The following is an 18957-nucleotide window of genomic DNA, read 5'->3' on the forward strand; positions in this document are numbered from 1 at the left end:
TCAATATCAATAGTAAGCTGGTCAATATTGAATAGAATAGAATAGAATAGAATTTTATTGGCCAAGTGTGATTGGACACACAAGGAATTTGTCTTGGTGCATATGCTCTCAGTGTACATAAAAGAAAAGATACGTTCATCAAGGTACAACATTTACAACACAATTGATGATCAATATATCAATATAAATCATAAGGATTGCCAGCAACAAGTTATAGTCATACAGTCATAAGTGGAAAGAGATTGGTGATGGGAGTTATTGTGATAAGGTGCAGGCTTAAGATTAATCAACACATGGAACTGGCACCCAGGCATATGTGGCCTTGTGAGGACAAACCACGATGTCCAAGATTACATTTTCCTTCCCCACCCCTTGTTTTCTCCCAGACAGTTTTTTGACTGCTACCATGTAGTCACATCTGAAAGCAGTCTAGCCACCCTGAAATATTTATTTTTTCCCCAAAATTTTACACTTCATTAGATATAGTTGCTCAAGATAAACTATTCATTTTCTTTGCTGAGCAGTCTGGCATTTGGATACCGGTAACTTTGATAGCAAGTGAGCTGCTCTCTCCACAATTATCTTCTGGTTCTTGGATGAAACATAATGAGCAATTTCTGCGCAAAATGACTTGTTGCTCATCATTAGCATCTATAGCTCTTTGACATTATGAACAAGAAATTTCCAGAATTCTGAGAGCAGCATGTGTTTTGTTTTCTTATTGCTCCCATAGCCAATGTTGGGCATCAAGATCTGGCCCTTAAATCTTCTGCGAACTCTGTTATCAATACCTCTTGGCTTGCACCAGTTATGCTTGATTTTGACATAGAGATCAGATTGATGATGGAAGAACTTCTTGGTCCTCTTTTTGACAATATTAGATTTGATGAGGGGCCTCAGAATTGGTATTGTATCGACTGTCTTAAGTGCTGCAGTAACAATACCTTGGTGGCAGGGAAGGAAAGAGAGTACCCTGAAATGTTTCTGAGATGATTCATGTTTTTAAAAGGCTAAGTTTTGGCAAAGGATGGGGTTGCTTGTAGGTCCACGAGGAGTGCTGATTCAATTGAGATTGAGTGAATGAAATTGCTGAGGGAGGATCATCATTCTCCTGAAGACATTCCCACATTCCCTTTCTACTATTTAAGACCTATATTAGACCTTTCTCCAGAACTCTTTATATTTTCTTTCAAGGCCAAAGTAGGGATATAGGGGATAAAAGAAGCAAAATAATGATAAAAAAAACCATATTCTTCTGCTTGGATTTCAAGCCCATTGTTGAAAAGCCAGCATTTGTATCTTCAGTTCCACCTATTATTTGCTTATCACTCTGCCAGTATTATCACCATGGGGACCCACTCACACTTTACTTCTAAGGCTGCCCCAAGGATCCTTCTTCTGGCTTGTAACTGTCCAGCTGACCCATCTCCACTGCTTCTTGGATGATACTCATGGTCTAATCAGTTTCTTCTTAGACCCAGCAGAGTCTCCTTTTAATAACTTTAAATGAGAAAAGGCTTCCTTCTCAGCCAAAGGATATGGTCCTCCTAATTTCATAGGATGTTAAAGGTAAAGGTTTCCCTGTCCAGTCATGTCTGACTCTAGGGGTTGGTGCTTAGCTCTTTTTCTTAGCCAAGGGAGCCAATGTTGTCTAAAGACATTTTTCATGGTCATGTGGTCAGCATGGCTATATGCCAGAGGCTCATGGAATGTTGTTATCTTCTCACCTGAGTAGTACATATTTATGCACTCAAATTTGCATGCTTTCAAACAGAGCGGCCAACGGAGGGGCCAATAAAGGATGGGAGATGGTAGGCAGGATGGAGGGATCCTATAAAGACAGAAGTGGATGGAATATGAGATTCTTTGGATAATCAAATTCAAAGCAACTTCCATCAGTTATTAACTACAACATTTTGAATCGCCTAGAGAGATTTCTAGTCAAGAAATTGACTAGAGAGAAAGAAGGAAGGATGAAAAGAAATAGAAACAGGGTGAAATCCAGCAGGTTATGACAGGTTCTGGAGAACCGGTAGCAGAAATTTTGAGTGGTTCAGAGAACTGGCAAATACCACCTCTGGCTGGCCCCAAAGTGGGGTGGGAATGGAGATTTTGCAATATGCTTCCCCTGCCATGCCCACCAAGCCACGCCCACCAAGTCACACCATGCCCACCAAGCCACACCCAAAGAACCGGCAGTAAAAAATTTGGGTTTCACCATTGAATAGAAGCCACCAATTTACTTTGCCTCAAATGCAAATTTGATTACAAAGTTATCTTTTATTCTATGACTAGAAAAAAAAAAGAGACAGATTGCTTTTTTCTATTATTGAATTTTTATGTTAAAACCACATATCATTATTGCATTTTTAATACTTTGTGCAAAAAGGTCTGTGAGGTGATTCCAGTCAGACATAAAGGTAGATATTATATTTTCTCTAATTAAAGAAGCTAATTTTGCCATCTCTGCAAGTTCTAGCACCAACCATTTCTCCATTACTGATGTCAAACCTTTTCTCTTTTGAGCATATTTTTAAAATCTTTTTTTTAAGCATATCCTCAACAATATAGACAGGACAAGCTATTGGATATAAACACCGTTATTATTCATTCTAACTTTGGAAATATTATTGAGTAATATACATGGTTCAGATCAAATAACAGGAATTAGAATTAAAAATCACGATTATAAGTTAAGAGCGTTTGCAGATGACCTGGTTGTTACTTTATCTCAACCAATACATTCAGCTATATATTTAAAGGAGACAATTGATCAGTATAGTAAGGTATCTGGGTTCAAAATGAACCAACAGAAGACAAAAATTATAATTAAAAATGTGAATATACATCAAAAAGAAGAATTAGAAAGAATAACTGGATATGAAGTAGTAAAAAAGGTTAAATATCTAGGAGTATATATTACAGCATCGAATGTAAAATTATATAAAAATAACTACAAGGTACTGTGGTGGAAAGTAATTAAAGAAATGGAGAATTGGAAGAAATTACAATTATCATTGTTGGGAAGAGTGGCAGCTATAAAAATGAATGTTCTGCTTAGATTTTTATTTTTGTTTCAAATGAGCCCAATATTGAAGAAAGAAGCAAACTTATAGGAATGGCAAGAAGGGATTAGTAAATTTGTGTGTGGAAGGGTAAAAAACAGAATAAAGTTAAAAATAATGCAAGATGTTAGGGAAAGAGGTGGTTTAAAAATGCCTAATTTGAAATTGTATTATGAAGCAGTCGCCTTATCTTTAATTTCTGATTGGATTAATTTAACAGAGGAAAGGGTTTTGAACATAGAAGGTTATGGTTTATTATATTGGCATGCATATGTATTATATGACAAGAAAATTGATAAGACATTTAAGAATAATATGGTTAGAAGTGCTTTGTTGAGGGTTTGGAAAAAATACCAATATAAGTTAGATGGTAAGATACCATTTCTCCATTGTTGATGTCAAGCCTTTTCTCTTTTGAGCATATTTTTAAAATCTTTTATTTTATTTTTTTAAAGCATATCCTCAACAATATAGACAGGACAAACTATTGGATATAAACAGGGAGCAAACCCCACCCTTATTTGCACTATTTATGTTGGATAATGAAATCCAACTTGGATAATGAAATATCTACAAGCAAGCAGCCAAGCTCAGAGAGTACCAAGGACTCCACAGTTTTTAAACCTTGCACTCTGTGCTAGTAGCTATTATGTCTCATACAATAGAGATACCATGGTAGGAGAACAGGATATTATAATAACTTTATAGTCATTGCCTCTTGTTGACCTGTGAATGAGAAATCTTGCTTCTTGTGTTTTCTTTTATGTTCTTCTAAAGCTAAATTTGTAACATATCTTATTATCACGTTTCTCAAAGGAGGTGTGCAGGAATAACCTGCTGTTAATTGCATTTAATTTCTGTGCAGGAGTTCTCAGAGGTAACTGGAAAATTAGCAAGAATAATCCTCTTTATATCTATTGTTAGCATATGGAAGAAGTTTGCCTTGGTGGATATCTTTTCATATTAATATTTTCTATTAATATGTATTTGTTTAATTTTATCCCATCCTTCCTTTAATGAGTTCAGCAAGTACTCATGGGTCCCACCTTCATTTTTTCTTCACAACAAAACTCCTTCAGATAACTACAAGCCACTGGATGGTAATAACACTCAATAAGCTGTATGTTTAAGATGAGATTTGAAACTCCTTCCTCCCAATTCTATCAATGCTGATGTGCGGTGAATCAAAAAAATGGGTGCACTTGATATCTATGGGATAAAGTGAATTCAAACCAAGAACAACTTTTGATTTTTATGCATAAGGATCAGCCATGGTATACTATACATAAAAAAAATCCCCAAAGGTGGCATATGCACATATTCATCAGACAGCTGACAACCTGTGTTTACAAACAGAACAGTTTCAGTATGTGATGATCTCCACTTGAACTAGCAGTTGCTGTTGCTCACATCAGTCATTTATTCAGAATCAAGAGAATGGAAGATGCAATCTCTGAATTGCAGTTCTTCTCTTTGCAGGAAAATTCTAGATAGAGATGATGGATGGAGAGAGAGAGAGAGAGAATTAAAGAGAGGGAGGGGAATGATAGATGACAGACAGACAGACAGACAGACAGACAGACAGACAATAGATGGATGGATAGATAGATAGATAGATAGATAGATAGATAGATAGATAGATAGATAGATAGATAGATAGATAGATGCACACTTGGAGAATCCTGGTCTTGGAGATGCAGGTATTCTAAGGAATTCACATGGAGGTTCAGCTCTGTTGATTTCACTAGACAAAACTACTCAATAGAAAAGTGCACACTGCACATCATTTATTGCGGAAAGGGGATGTAATGTGAATAGTTATTGCGACTATTGAAAGTGGAAAAATATAATGCACATACAGTAGATTACATTGGCGGTTGGAAATAAGCTAATAGTTGGGTTAATTTATTGGCTGTTGGAAAATTAATATTTTACTACTTTTCTAGCCACTGAGAAATATAAACAGTATCCATACTCCTCCTTCAAACTCGTTCAGAGCCTATCAGTATTTGCTGCAATGTTTTCTTACATTCTTCATACTAGTCTGCTCAATGTTATAAATCAGCTAAAGATAATACCACAAGTTTTCCACTGCGGCTTGACAAAGATTTTGTGATCCCCTTGTTTAAACTGTCACAGATAGGTGGTCAAGGTAAGCAATATAATCAGAACTATCCTGATGATAGTGATCAATTGGTGATGTGCATAAAAACATGATACGTATGACCAGGAAATTCTCTACTGCCATAAAGATAAAATATAGGATATGCCTACTTTTTGTTAAGCTGTAAAAATATTTTAGGACCTCACATTTACCTGGGGATCATTTCTCCTGGAATCACTGGGTTTTCTCAGTGACCATATATATAGGGCAACTGCCTAATTAGTCATTATACTGCACTTATTCCACATAATGTAGAAGATAGCCGATAGTCACTTAGTTGTATGTTTCATTGATAATAATATTTTCCTTTCCTTTCCTTTCCACAACTGATGAACATTTGAGTTAGGAACTATTTTCTCTTCTGAAGTTCCTCAGTAACTTCCCTGATCAGCATGTTGTTCTGCTTTTTTTTCATTTAGAAATGAGCATATATTATTTAACAAGAATTACTTTTCTTTCATTTTCTTGGCCTCAACAATAGAAGAGGAGAAAACTCTCTATTATAATCAGTCAGTGATATTCTTTCTCACTTCTGCATGTCTATCTGAAATACATTTCAGTGTTTAAGAAGAGGATAAAGAACCATTTAAGCGAATATACAGTTTGTTAACCAGAAAACAAAAAGAAATGGAATTTGAATCTGACTTAATGCTAATGCGTTTAAACTTCAAAAGAAAAAGAAAAAAGAAAATCTATCTCAGTAATCATGCCTCACAGCAAAAACCCTATTTCTTTTCTTCCAGATGACTTCTGTAGATGGGATAATTTTGTCTGATGGCCATTCATGTGATAGCATCTCTTTCTTATTGGATTATTGCCGGTTGGTACCTTATTAATAGCAATAGAAAGTGAACCATTTGTGAATTACTTTAAGGTACCATTTCGCCAAGAAATACCTATGCCTGTGTTCCCTTAAGTTAAGATAGTTTAATTCATATTGTGTATAGTGTTCTGACACATGAATGCTTCTCATTTTGAACCAAGGGTAGTCTTTTTTTAAAAAAACAAAACAAAACCTTTAACTATGTAAAGAAAACATGAACAAATGAGTACTATATTCCTGTATAAGTTGCTTTTTCTTTTTAATAATATAAGCCCTTTGGAAGATACTGGCCTCTTTTATCAAGGTGAAACTTACATAGATAGAAAGTGTTTATAGTCATATCTCTATTTTCACTGCAATCTTACTGGACTGGAAGAGTTACTGGATAAGTGTGGAGCACTTCCTTCCTTCCTTCCTTCCTTCCTTCCTTCCTTCCTTCCTTCCTTCCTTCCTTCCTTCCTTCCTTCCTTCCTTCCTTCCTTCCTTCTATAGAAATAGAAACATTTGCAGGGGAACACTCAGTTGCAAGATGGTGGAAAGTTCCATTCTTTTTGAATATGGGTTGGGACATAGTGCAATTAAGGCTGAGCACAATTAAGGCTGAGCACAATTGGCCGAAAGCAACCCAGCTGACTTCCTGACTGAGGATGGATTCTGTGTAGTCTTTGTTCTTGTTTAGTTCAGAATCTTTACTTATGGTTGAAATTTCACTCTTCTCTGAATAGAACCACCTAGTTCTATAGGGTGTCTACATTTTATTTTTCTCTATTTGTATATTTCTGTTCTGGACTTAGATTTGAAGAACAATTTAAATAAGTAGTATCTGCAGTGTAAGATATAATCACATTTCTTTCACACAGCCCTCCAATTTCTCATGACATCCTTAAACCAAATAAGAGATTACAGCTTATAGAGAACTCTGCTTCATTGTGAAATGTACTTGGCTGTCCTTGCACCAATCCTAAGTGCTAAACCAAGTTAACAATGCAATACAAATACCATGTTTATATAAGCCTAGTTTATGAGACGATTGTATTATTGTGTGTGTGATATGTGTGTGTTTATGCATGTATAATAGTAGTGGGATTCAAATCCCATCACTACTGGTTCGCTCATGGGCGCTCGCGTACATGCGCAGAGATGTCCGGGTGGATGAGCAGAGCCTCCCGCTGCCACTGCTACCAGGTCACCCGAACCGGGGTGAATCAGTAGCAACCCACCACTGATGTGTACACATATACATTATATATGTGTATATATATATTTGGTTGTGGTGCAACCAAAACAATCTGGAACTGAACACACTCAAAACCGTAGAAATGGTGGTAGACTTTAGGAAAAACCCTTCCATACTTCCACCTCTCACAATACTTGACAACACAGTATCAACAGTAGAAACCTTCAAATTTCTGGGTTCTATCATATCGCAAGATCTCAAATGGACAGCTAACATCAAAAACATCATTAAAAAAGGACAACAAAGAATGTTCTTTCTGCGCCAACTCAGTAAGCTCAAACTGCCCAAGGAGCTGCTGATCCAATTCTACAGAGGAATTATTGAGTCTGTCATTTGCACCTCTATAACTGTCTGGTTCGGTTCTGCAACCCAACAAGAAAAACACAGACTTCAGAGGATAATTAGAACTGCAGAAAAAATAATTGCTACCAACTTGCCTTCCATTGAGGACCTGTATACTGCACGAATCAAGAAGAGGGCCGTGAAAATATTTGCAGATCCCTCGCATCCTGGACATAAACTGTTTCAACTCCTACCCTCAAAACGACGCTATAGAGCACTGCACACCAGAACAACTAGACACAAGAACAGTTTTTTCCCGAAGGCCATCACTCTGCTAAACAAATAATTCCCTCAACACTGTCAGACTATTTACTGAATCTGCACTACTATTAATCGTTTCATAGTTCCCATCACCAATCTCTTTCCACTTATGACTGTATGACTATAACTTGTTGCTGGCAATCCTTATGATTTATATTGATATATTGATCATCAATTGTGTTGTAAATGTTGTACCTTGATGAACGTATCTTTTCTTTTATGTACACTGAGAGCATATGCACCAAGACAAATTCCTTGTGTGTCCAATCACACTTGGCCAATAAAATTCTATTCTTCTATTCTTAATTGATATAGATTAGATGTAAATGATATAGAGATAGACACCCCTCCTACCACACAAACTCAAACATGCTATATATATATTGTAGACAGTGCTAAATTTGGTTGTCTTCACGGGTTTTGCTGCTGTTGTTATTTAGTTCAAAGAACTACAAGGATGAAACCAAGCAAAAATTCCACTCTTCTGATAAAAGGTTTTTTAGAAAGAAAAAATAAATAAATAAATGAATTAATAAATTTTTTAGCAAGAAGGGTACCCCCGTCCTGTTTTTCTGTATCAAATGTCATACATTCCTTGACCCAAGCTCTTTGACTAGATCTCCATGGGCATTGTTAAGTGTACTTTTAATATAGAAAAATTCAGCAGTAGAGATGTGTGTTACAGTCGGCTCTGCGCCTCTATTGTATAACAAACCAGAGCCAATTACAGATAATGAGACATAAGCTGAAGAAGGACAGGGGCAGGAGAAACTGGCAGTCATCCAGGGCATAGTCTAATTTGAGAAATTTTCTGCATGCCACAAAGTTAACCTGGAGATTTTTAGGCTGGACATGTTATTTTGTATTTGTGAGAGAAGTTTGACAAAGGGCAATGAGCATGGATTGTGTGGAAAGCAAGTGCGGTGTGGGAGCCGCCATTGGAAATAAGGAATGGCTATATTTGGTTGCATTTGGACATATTACTCCCAGCTTATCTTTTCCCCACAAACTATCAGCAGAGATTTGTTATTTGGCTGATTCTAGAGACCAGGGATTGTACTGCATAAAAGAAAATGTAAGGAACATTTTGATGCAAGAAATGGCTAACTTTTCTTTCTATTCTTTCTATCTGGAAGGCTGTGAGAAAAGACTGAATTTAGTCTTCAACACTCAGTGATCTGGCATTTCATTAGTGTTTCTCAAATAATTACTCAACTAAATTAGTACGCCCAGATTATTAATGTGCAACAGAATGACTTTTATTATCTTTTGAGGAGAGAATAGAAAGACACAATTTGGACTAGGTAAAATAAGGACAAGAAGGAGTGGGAGAGAAATTTGTAACTAGTTGGTGAGCCCAAATAATTCCCTGTCCAGGGAAAACTAGCACACTCTCCTGTTTTGCAGAGAATCAGATGAGGGGTTCCTTCCTCCTGATAAGCCAACAGTTTCTAGCAAGGTTTCTTCTGATATAGCCATCTTTAGGAAGAATATACCAGACTGGGACAACTCACTTATACAACAGCATCTAAGTGGCCTTGGCACAGACGCAGACACAGAGAGAAAGAAGGGGAAGGGGAGTGAGTGAGTGAGTGAGTGAGAGCGGGAGAGAGAGCGGGAGAGAGAGAGAGAGAGAGACGGAGGGAGGGAGGGAGAGGAGGTGGGATATTACTTCCATATATTATCAGGAAGTCATCAGAAATGATGCTTAACTTTAAGAAGAGTTAAGAATTGCTTTATTCCAGTCCATGTAGGTGTTCAGAAACTTTCCTAAACTGAAAGCATTTCCTTTCCTTTCCTTTCCTTTCCTTTCCTTTCCTTTCCTTTCCTTCCTTCCTTCCTTCCCTTCCTTCCTTTCCTTCTTTCCTTCCTTTCCTCCCTTCCTTCCTTCCATCCTTCCTTTCCTTCCTTCCCTTCCTTCCTCCTTCCCTCCTTCCTTCCCTTTTCTTTTTGTTTCTTTCTTTCTTTCTTTCTTTTTGATTGACATTTATACTATAAACCTGGGGTCAATATCTTTATCTGTTTCTGTAAATATGGGCTGGAGGCCATAAACACCACTTCCTTTGAGGTCATTAGCAATTTGACAGGCTAATTCCCATCTAAATGTTTGTTAACATTTCCAGATATGTCTGGCTGGGATTTTGATTCATAGAATCTTTTTCTAGTTATTTTCAAAGAGGGCAGTACCTTGTGTTAATGCATATGGTAAAATGGGCATTTGATGTTCATACCTGTGAGGGGAAAACAATATCAATAACTCATTGGATATGGGTCCTCCAGATGCGTAGTTAAATCTGGCAGTTTCTGGGCTTGGAAAAGTATAATATGGTACAAGAATGTATAATGAATAATTGGAAAGAGTGATTTATCAAGCAAAACAACATTTGCCTAATGGTATACTCCATAAGTGGCAGCCTGGGCTTTCTGCCTAGAGATTTGATTTATGCTATTGTCTAGAAAAGGCATTCCCCTCCCTTGCAAATTACAACAAAATGGTTTCTATTCTCAGTATATTCAATTCTCCTGGGAAACCTGGTTACACAGGCAACAGCACTTTCAAGGCAAGGGAAGAATGAAAGCTGAAAAAAATTAGTGAGGCTTAAAATCACCTAAATATCCTAGTACTACTATGTAGTGTTATTTATAAATGGACATTTGGGGGTGGGTGGGAGTTAGCTAAAATGGGATGGACTTTTTCCATCTCCTTTTGGATTTTTTTTTTTAATGTTTGTGGGATATCAGAAACAAACATGGGAGAAACAAACCATAGCAAAAAAGTTTAATATTAATTATTCTATTAGCATAGAAAGGAAGAAATTATCCTTATGCTGACCCAAGTAATTATCTTTCAGGAACTCCAATCTGTATTTTTTTTAAAATATCCATGGCAAGTGCAAAAATGCAAGTATAGTAGAAATCTGCAAAATGCTTTGCAAAGTATGTGAGTATGAATGAAACATCTGTCCTTGACGTGTGAAAGAAAGAAACACCTTTTGGAAGATTCCATAGCTGCCCACAAAAAATATGATTTGCATGCTTATTTACACTTTACACTTTACACTTGCTGACAACTGGGCAAACCATTAAAGCAGCTGCACAAGTTCTCCAAAGGATATGAGGCTTTAATCTTTCAAGGAGAAGATCTGCTTATGCTAATACTTTGTGAAGGACCTCTTTCCAATGCTTTTCACAGCCTTAGTTTAGAGTATCCTGTTCAAAATACGGTTACATCTAGATAGCACTTGAATGGAAGACATCCAGAGAATACCAGGAGTCAAAACTAGACTAAGTAGTTGAATAAACATCAACCACTGAAGGAAAACATAAAAAGCGTTGTCTCAATTTCGTACCGATTGTTGTACAATGAAAGCAATGGGGAAGCAGGGGAGAAAAGAAAAGGTCTGTGTCAGTGTCAAACAAGAGAACCTGGAAAGGGGAAAATATTAGGAAAGCAAAGAAAAAGAATAATGATTAATGAGGAAAGACTGATCCCTAAAAGGAAAAACACAGATAGATTCACCCGTTGTTGTGGCTCCAGCCCTCGCTGGGCCTGGCCCCCTGCCAGAAAGTGACTCAGAGAATTTTATTTATAATTATTTATAATTTAATTTCTATACCGCCCTTCTCCCGAAGGACTCAGGGCGGTTTACAGCCATATTTAAAAATACAAGTACAAACAGAAAGTTTAAAAACAGGATTAAAAACAAATATTTATTAGGCCAAATTGAACTAAAATGGTCGTAGACCGACATAAAACCCATTTAAAATTACAATTTAAAAAACGTTTAGGCCAGTCTTAAGTTCACGTTTGAAGATCCGGAGGTCGGGGAGTTGGCACAACCCCGGAGGCAGCTCATTCCAAAGGGCCGGTGCCGCCACAGAGAAGGCTCTCACCCTGGGGGCCGCCAACCGACATTGTTTGGTTGACGCACCCTGAGAAGGCCCACCCTGTGGGAGCGCAAAGGTCGTTGGGAGGCTATTGGTGGCAGAAGGCAGTCTCGTAAATATCCCGGTCCTTAGCCATGGAGCGCTTTAAAGGTGATAACCAGCACCTTGAATTGCACCCGGAAGGCTACCGGCAGCCAGTGCAGGCCGCGCAGGATAGATGTTATGTGGGAGCAATGAGGTGCTCCCTCTATCACCCGCGCGGCCGCATTCTGAACTAGCTGGAGCCTCCTGGTGCTCTTTAAGGGGAGCCCCATGTAGAGAGCATTGCAATAGTCCAGGCGGGAAGTAATGAGGGCGTGAGTGACCATGCGTAAGTAGTCCCAGTCTAGGAAGGGGCGCAACTGGCGAATCAGGTGAACCTGATAAAATGCTCCCCTGGCGACGGCCGTCAAATGTTCCTCTAAGGACAGCTGAGATCTAAAAGGACCAGGACAGAGGAGCATCCCCATCCCGAGCCCTCCAGAGGTCATCCACCAATGCAACCAAAGCCGTCTCCGTGCTGTATCCAGGTCTGAAGCTGGACTGGAACAGGTCTAGATAGACAGTTTCCTCCAGGTATTGGGGAAGCTGATATGCCACCACACTCTTAACAACCTTCGCCAGAAAGTGAAGGTTGGAGACTGGACGATAGTTTGCCAATACATCTGGGTCCAGGGAAGGCTTCTTTCAAGGCGGTGGGGAAAATGCCCCCCCAACAAAGAAGCGTTGGTAACTCCCAGGAGCCAGCCTCGTGTAACCTCCCGTGTGGCCAGTACCAACCAGGAGGGACATGGGTCCAATAAACATGTGGTGGGATTCAGCCTACCCAACAACCTGTCCATGTCGTCGAGAGTCACAGGATCAAACTCAGCCCAGGTAATATCCACAAGATCCGTCCCCGTCGTCCTGCCTGAATCTATGTTGTTCCTCCCTGAATGAGGGGGAAGGGCTGTCAGGGCTCCCCTCTGCAGGGCTGGCCTCTCTGGCTCAGCTCCAGGAGCTAGAGGCAGGGCAGGTGGAGGAGGTGATGAGGCCTCTGTCTCCTGTATCTCCCCCCACCCAGGCAATGCTTCCAGACCCAGTTGTGGACAATCAGTCCTGGTTACATCCCAGGTTTCATAGACAAGAGAGGTGGGAACAACAAAAGAAGGGGTGGGGCAGGCCCACAGGCTATAAAAGCAGGAGGGGCTGCTCTACTACTTTGTGATTAACAAAACAAACTGACTGGATAAAACTTGAGCTGAATTATTTGACTGAGCATTTGGCCTGGATTGCTGTTTGTTCCTGACTTCCTGGTTGCTCCGGTAACGAGCTTCTGTGACGTCAGCATCAGGGAAGATAAAGAAAACCTTGGCAGACATTCGCTGGTCTGCTGCCAGAGCTGATAGCTGCCATGGACTAAATTGCTGGCTAATTGAGTTAGTTCATGTGTCTCCCGGACTGAGGTGGGGGGGATAGAACACCTGTACTACATCAGAGGTGGGTTTCAGCAGGTTCTGACCAGTTCTGGACAACTGGTAGCGGAAATTTTGAGTAGTCTGGAGAACTGGTAGTAAAAATTCTGACTGGCTCCGCCCCCATCTATTCTCTGCCTCCCAAGTCCCAGCTGATTGGAAGGAAATGGGGATTTTGCAGTAACCTTCCCCTGGATTGGGGTGGGAATGGAGATTTTACAGTATTCTTCCCTTGCCATGCCCACCAAATCACACCCACCAAGCCAGGCCCACAGAACCAGTAGTAAAAGAATTTGAAACCCACCACTGTACTACATGACTCTAAGGGAAAGGCAAGAATCACCAAGAATAATCAAGCAGGGCCTGCAATGGCCATAATTCAAACTGAATACCAACTGGCCCCATTGAGGGGCTGCTGCAATAAAACTGGCATTTCGTTAAGTCAGCTTAATTGGCAGCACAGGTTGCCATATGGGATTGCTCTTACTTTTTTTATTATTATTATTTGCATTTATATCCCGCCCTTCTCCGAAGACTCCGGGCGGTTTACACTATGTCAAGCAATAGTCTTCATCCATTTGTATATTATATACAAAGTCAACTTATTGCCCCCAACAATCTGGGTCCTCATTTTACCTACCTTATAAAGGATGGAAGGCTGAGTCAACCTTGGTGTCAAGGTTCCAGAAAAACCTCTTCTGCATAAAAAACTCAGAAGCCATTGTTTTTCAGAGTTCTTTACTAGCATGAGGAAACTGGCATATGATGAGTGAAATTCCAAAACTGAACTTCCGGATTCTTTTCCCAGTTATACAAACCCCAAGAGTCCTACCCCCCTGACCCCTTTGATGGTCACATGGTCCCACGTTCTCCCAGTTCATTCGAATATCTTCTTGCCACTCTTCCTGCAGATGTGAACACCATCCGACCTTGACCACTTGAAGAATGTTACCATACCCCTCAGTCCCCCTTCTTCCCCTCAGGGGAAAAATGTGGCAGCGTCTGGAACCCTAAAGTCTAGTATGGTTTCCAGGCCTGACACTTGGGCCTGGTGGGACTTGAACCTGCAGAAATTGCAAGCAGCTGCTGTTAAAAACAGACTGCATTAGTCTGTTGAGCCACAAGAGGGCCTTACAGCAAACACCTGAATTTCTTAAGAAGTAAGCCCTATGGCTTTCAGGAGGAGTTATTTCCAGACAGAGGCATCTCCACACAAGTCTTTCAATAGTTTTAGAGCTGAGTGTTCCCATACTATTAGATATGTTTGCAAGTTGATCCATCTAATTTTCAAATCAGGTACATTACACAGACATAATATTATGGGGAAAATAGATATTTCCTCTGGCAATTATGAGGCAGAGCTTAAGGCTAGTCTGTTGTGGTTGTTGTCATTTACAAAAGTCATGTCCTTCATCCTACATCTCAGCTCATGAGCTTTAGTTGATATAGCATTTTGCTCATGGATCTTTAAAGAGGAAAGGTGGCCTGATAGTTTTATGAAATGTTACTTCTCAGTAACGCTCAGATTATTTTTTTCCTCATTGCGACCCTGTTGCGATCGTCATTGTCATCCTTGTTGCACGCGATCCCATTGCGAACCAGTAGTAAAGGTAAGTAGAACCCACCCCTGCTTCACAGGTAGTGATAAGAAGATTACTTGTGATTAAAACAACTCCTTTTTATAACACGACAGTAACAGTTTTTATTCAGATGGATAAACAACAAATGTAATAAGTCCCAATAAACCTGGGTTTAGCCCAGGGGTGGATTCTACTTATCTTTACTACGGTTTACAATGGTAGCACGTGTGTGCAGAAGCTTCATATGATATCAGAGTGGGTGGGCGGAGCCTCCCACCACTTTTACTACTGGTTCTCAAAAATCGTCAGAACTGGGAGCAACCCACCACTGGTTTAGCCAAGAAATCTGAATTGCTTGCTGTATACTAGAAATGAACAATTAGCTGCAACAACTGGCCACTCCCAAACCCCTCCTATTTATTTCCCAGCCAGAGGGGAGCTGGCTATCATCTGAGTCTGTCTCTCCCTGAAAACCGGCTTACTGTTTTCCTTTGCTCTCCTCTCTTTTCCACTTTACGCATATGGGCCCCATCTGTTCCTCCACCTCACTCAGCTCAGGACCCGAAGGCAGCTGCCTTTTCACCTGGGAAAGGCAGAAGGGCCCAGCTCTGCCTCTGTCTCTGATGCTGTTTCCTTATCAGAGCCTTCCAAAGTCTCCAAAGCTGGTCCAGGGTCTCCTTCAACCTCCTTCTTGTCTAACTCTGCAGCTAGCTCTGCTGACAGGCGACAGGCCACAACAGCTGCCAACTGCCTGAATTTTGATCACGTGATCATGGGGATGGTACAATGGTCATGAAAAACTATTATAACTCATGTTTTTCAATGCTGTTGTAATGTCAAACCATCACTAAACACTTGTAAATTGAGCACTACCTGTACATTTTGGTTTCAGCATCATAATCTCAGCAAATATTTTTGAGCTTCAATGGGTACTTACAGAATCTATAATAGTCCATTTGGGTCAATTCAGCAACTATTCTTCATCATTCCAGAAACATTTTTTTAAAATGAAAAATGCAAATATAAAATTTTAAAAGATCTGTAGACCTGCTAGATGAAGCATGTTCTTAAATGTTGTGCCCTATGGGGGAACTTAATATTAAATATATAACAAAATACCTGATATAATTAATCGGATAATATTAAAATTATGCCAGAATGCTTATTTGAATTTATTGTTAAGGAAAAATATGAGTGTTGACATGTTTTGCAATGAAATGTCTACATAATGAAATTAACACTCAATGATTAATTTTATAACTCTGATTTGTCTAGTTTATTATGTTAAAGTGATAAGAAAACTTGAATGCTGAGGACAAAATTATAATCCTTGGGTTTACTGAAGTGTTATTGAATGCCAATTTAAAGTATAAAAAAAAGTTCATTTTTGCTGCATAAAAACAAAGTTAATTATTAATTCATGAGATGTGTGCCTGTAATGCTAGCCTTGTCCTATTTTTATTTTTCCTTTAATTAGCTGATAAATTCCATCAAAAAAACCCCATCAGCTTGAGAAAGTTAATTTAAAGTCTACATTTTCATTTATGTAGGCAATTACATGCAATATGGAAGATTTACTAATGGAAAGTGTTATTTGGCTTAATTTGAAAATGCATGTAAATTCATCTCTATTTTTTCCTTGTTTTAGAAGAATAATTAGGCAACACAACATGACTACATTTATTTAACACTTAGTTTTCTATATTCTTAGTCAGTTTAATTACTCTGTTAAAAAAGAAAATAAAATTGATTTCCTATTCACTCCTCTCTTCTGTGTAGAAAAATATTCAGAGCTTATTTTATCACTTTTACAGACTGATAAGAAAGGATATGTTTAAATAGATGGCAAGAATAATGTAAGATTTTATATTAAAGGGAAAAAACCCCTGTGCACCCAGATTCTGCAGTTAGACATGAAAGTTAAAAAAAAAAAAGTAGAGATCGTTAAGTATTTTCAGGGTCATCATGAATTCCTGGGGAAGTGGATTTATGAAATTCATGAAATAAACTTTGCTGTAGCATGGCCAGAAATGCAGGAATGGAATAACATGTCTCTTCCTCTGCTAAAAGAAAATCTCCCAGTTCTGATAAAAATGCTTCTTAGAGGGGCTTAAAAATACATTTGAATCTCTAACAAAAACGTGGTATTCCTCTATTTTCCCAGTGTCTTTTCACAAAATTGCAAGAAACCCCAAAGGTGCTTTTTTTCAAGAGGCAACTGGACTTCCTGGTTTTTCTTTAATTGCAGGAAATTTTAAGGTCCATTTGTGCCTTCCTAGTGGGATCAACTCAGGGACAACATAGACTCCCCCCCCCCATGATGATCTGTCCCTAACCTGGTCTTTCAAATCTTTCAATGGTGCAGTGTTCACCACCATAACTGACCCTATCCACCTAATTGTTCTCTTCTCCTATTTCCTTCCACTTTCCCCAGCATTTGAACTTTCTCCAGAAAACTGTGTCTTTGTGTAATGTATCTGAAGTTGGATTATTTGAATCTGGTCACTTATTCCGCCAGTGAGAACTAAGAACAGATTTGTGTGATGATCCATTTTTATTTTTATTTTGGCTGTCAACAGTATTCTCTAGAGTCCTTCCTAATGCATCAATACTCTTTCTACCCCACTTCATCAAAGTCCAATTACAAATATGATTTCAAAATAGTCTCCTTTTTAATAGTTGATTGCGTACAGTCTCCCCACCCCCCAGTGTTTTATTTATTTTATTTATATAATCTTCAATTTCCATCAAACAGTGTGTGATCTGGGTACAGTTTGTTTTCAAACAGTCATAATCCACATATTCGTAGTATTCATCACAATAATATTGACAATATAATAATATAACAATAATACTTAACATTATCTTCCTTAACAACTCTCCATATTAACATTTCCTCTTTTTATGTCTCATTTCTAATTTCTGTTTCTATTGTATAGCCATTGATAAAATACATCCCTTATCAAAAATTATTCAGTTTCTTCTTTATCCTTAATAGTGAGCATTAATCTATCCATTTCTGCACATTCTAATATTTTCTTAATTACAGTCTCATCTGATGGAATCTCATCATTTTTCCATTGCTGTGCAAATACAACTCTAGTTGCGATTAGTATATGTAAAAACAGATATATTGTCCTTTAATCATATTTTTCGGTAGAATGCCCAACAAAAATATCTCTGGTTTCAAGTCTATGTGTTGCTTTATCATTTTTTCCAACCAAGTACGTATTTTCATCCAATATTTTTTAGCTTTTGGGCATGTCCATCACATATGGTAGCATGAACCAGATGATTGATTACACTTCTAGCATTTAGCAGATCTATCTTTATTCATTTTTGCCAGTCTTGCTGGTGCAAAATGTCATCTATAAAACATTTTATACAGATTTTCTTTATATGCAGTTGACATAGTCAATTTATTATTTCTATCCCATAGTTTCTGCCATTTATCTAATTCTATGGCATATCCAAAGTTTTTAGCCGAGGCAATCATTGTCTCCTTTATGTGCTCACTTTCAAGGTTAATACTTAATAAATAACAATATAATTTCTTTATCAGTTTTTCATCTGTTCCCGTTAATATCTGGTCTAATTCTGTTAACTCTGTGTTAAAACCATACGTATTAGCATCTTTCTCGTAACGAGATTGTATCTGCATATCCGGCCACCATACAATGTCTATCCCTTGACTACTAAGTTCCTGTTTAGTTTTTAATTCCGCTTTGTCGTTCAAAATATCTTTGTATCTTACGTTTTTTTTCCCCATGTTAATAACCTTAGGATGTACCAATGTCTCCATAGTGGAAAGCCAGATTGGTATTTTCAAATAGTGTTGTTCCTTTAATTTTAAACCAGGTTAATAACAATGCATTCCTAACATAATGTCTCTGAAAATAACTATGTATCTTATTCTTCCCATACCATAAGAAGGCATGCCACCCTAGTTGGAGGTCATGACCATCTAAGGTTAATAATCTTGTGTGTCTCAAGCTGATCCATTCTTTCATCCATGTGAGTGCCGAGGCCTGGTAGTACAATTGCCAGTCTGGTAATCCAGCCCCCCCCTTTTTTTGGGGGGGGGGTTTCCTGCAACATTTTCAA

General features: G+C 38.5%; 1 pseudogene; it reads right to left on the bottom strand.

Moving 5' to 3' along the window:
- Nucleotides 1-500: 500 nt before the first annotated feature.
- On the bottom strand, nt 501-18655 carry LOC131194402 (large ribosomal subunit protein eL32-like; annotated as a pseudogene).
- Nucleotides 18656-18957: the final 302 nt, after the last annotated feature.

The sequence above is a fragment of the Ahaetulla prasina genome, chromosome 1, assembly GCF_028640845.1.
Source record: "Ahaetulla prasina isolate Xishuangbanna chromosome 1, ASM2864084v1, whole genome shotgun sequence".
NCBI classification, from domain to species: domain Eukaryota; kingdom Metazoa; phylum Chordata; class Lepidosauria; order Squamata; family Colubridae; genus Ahaetulla; species Ahaetulla prasina.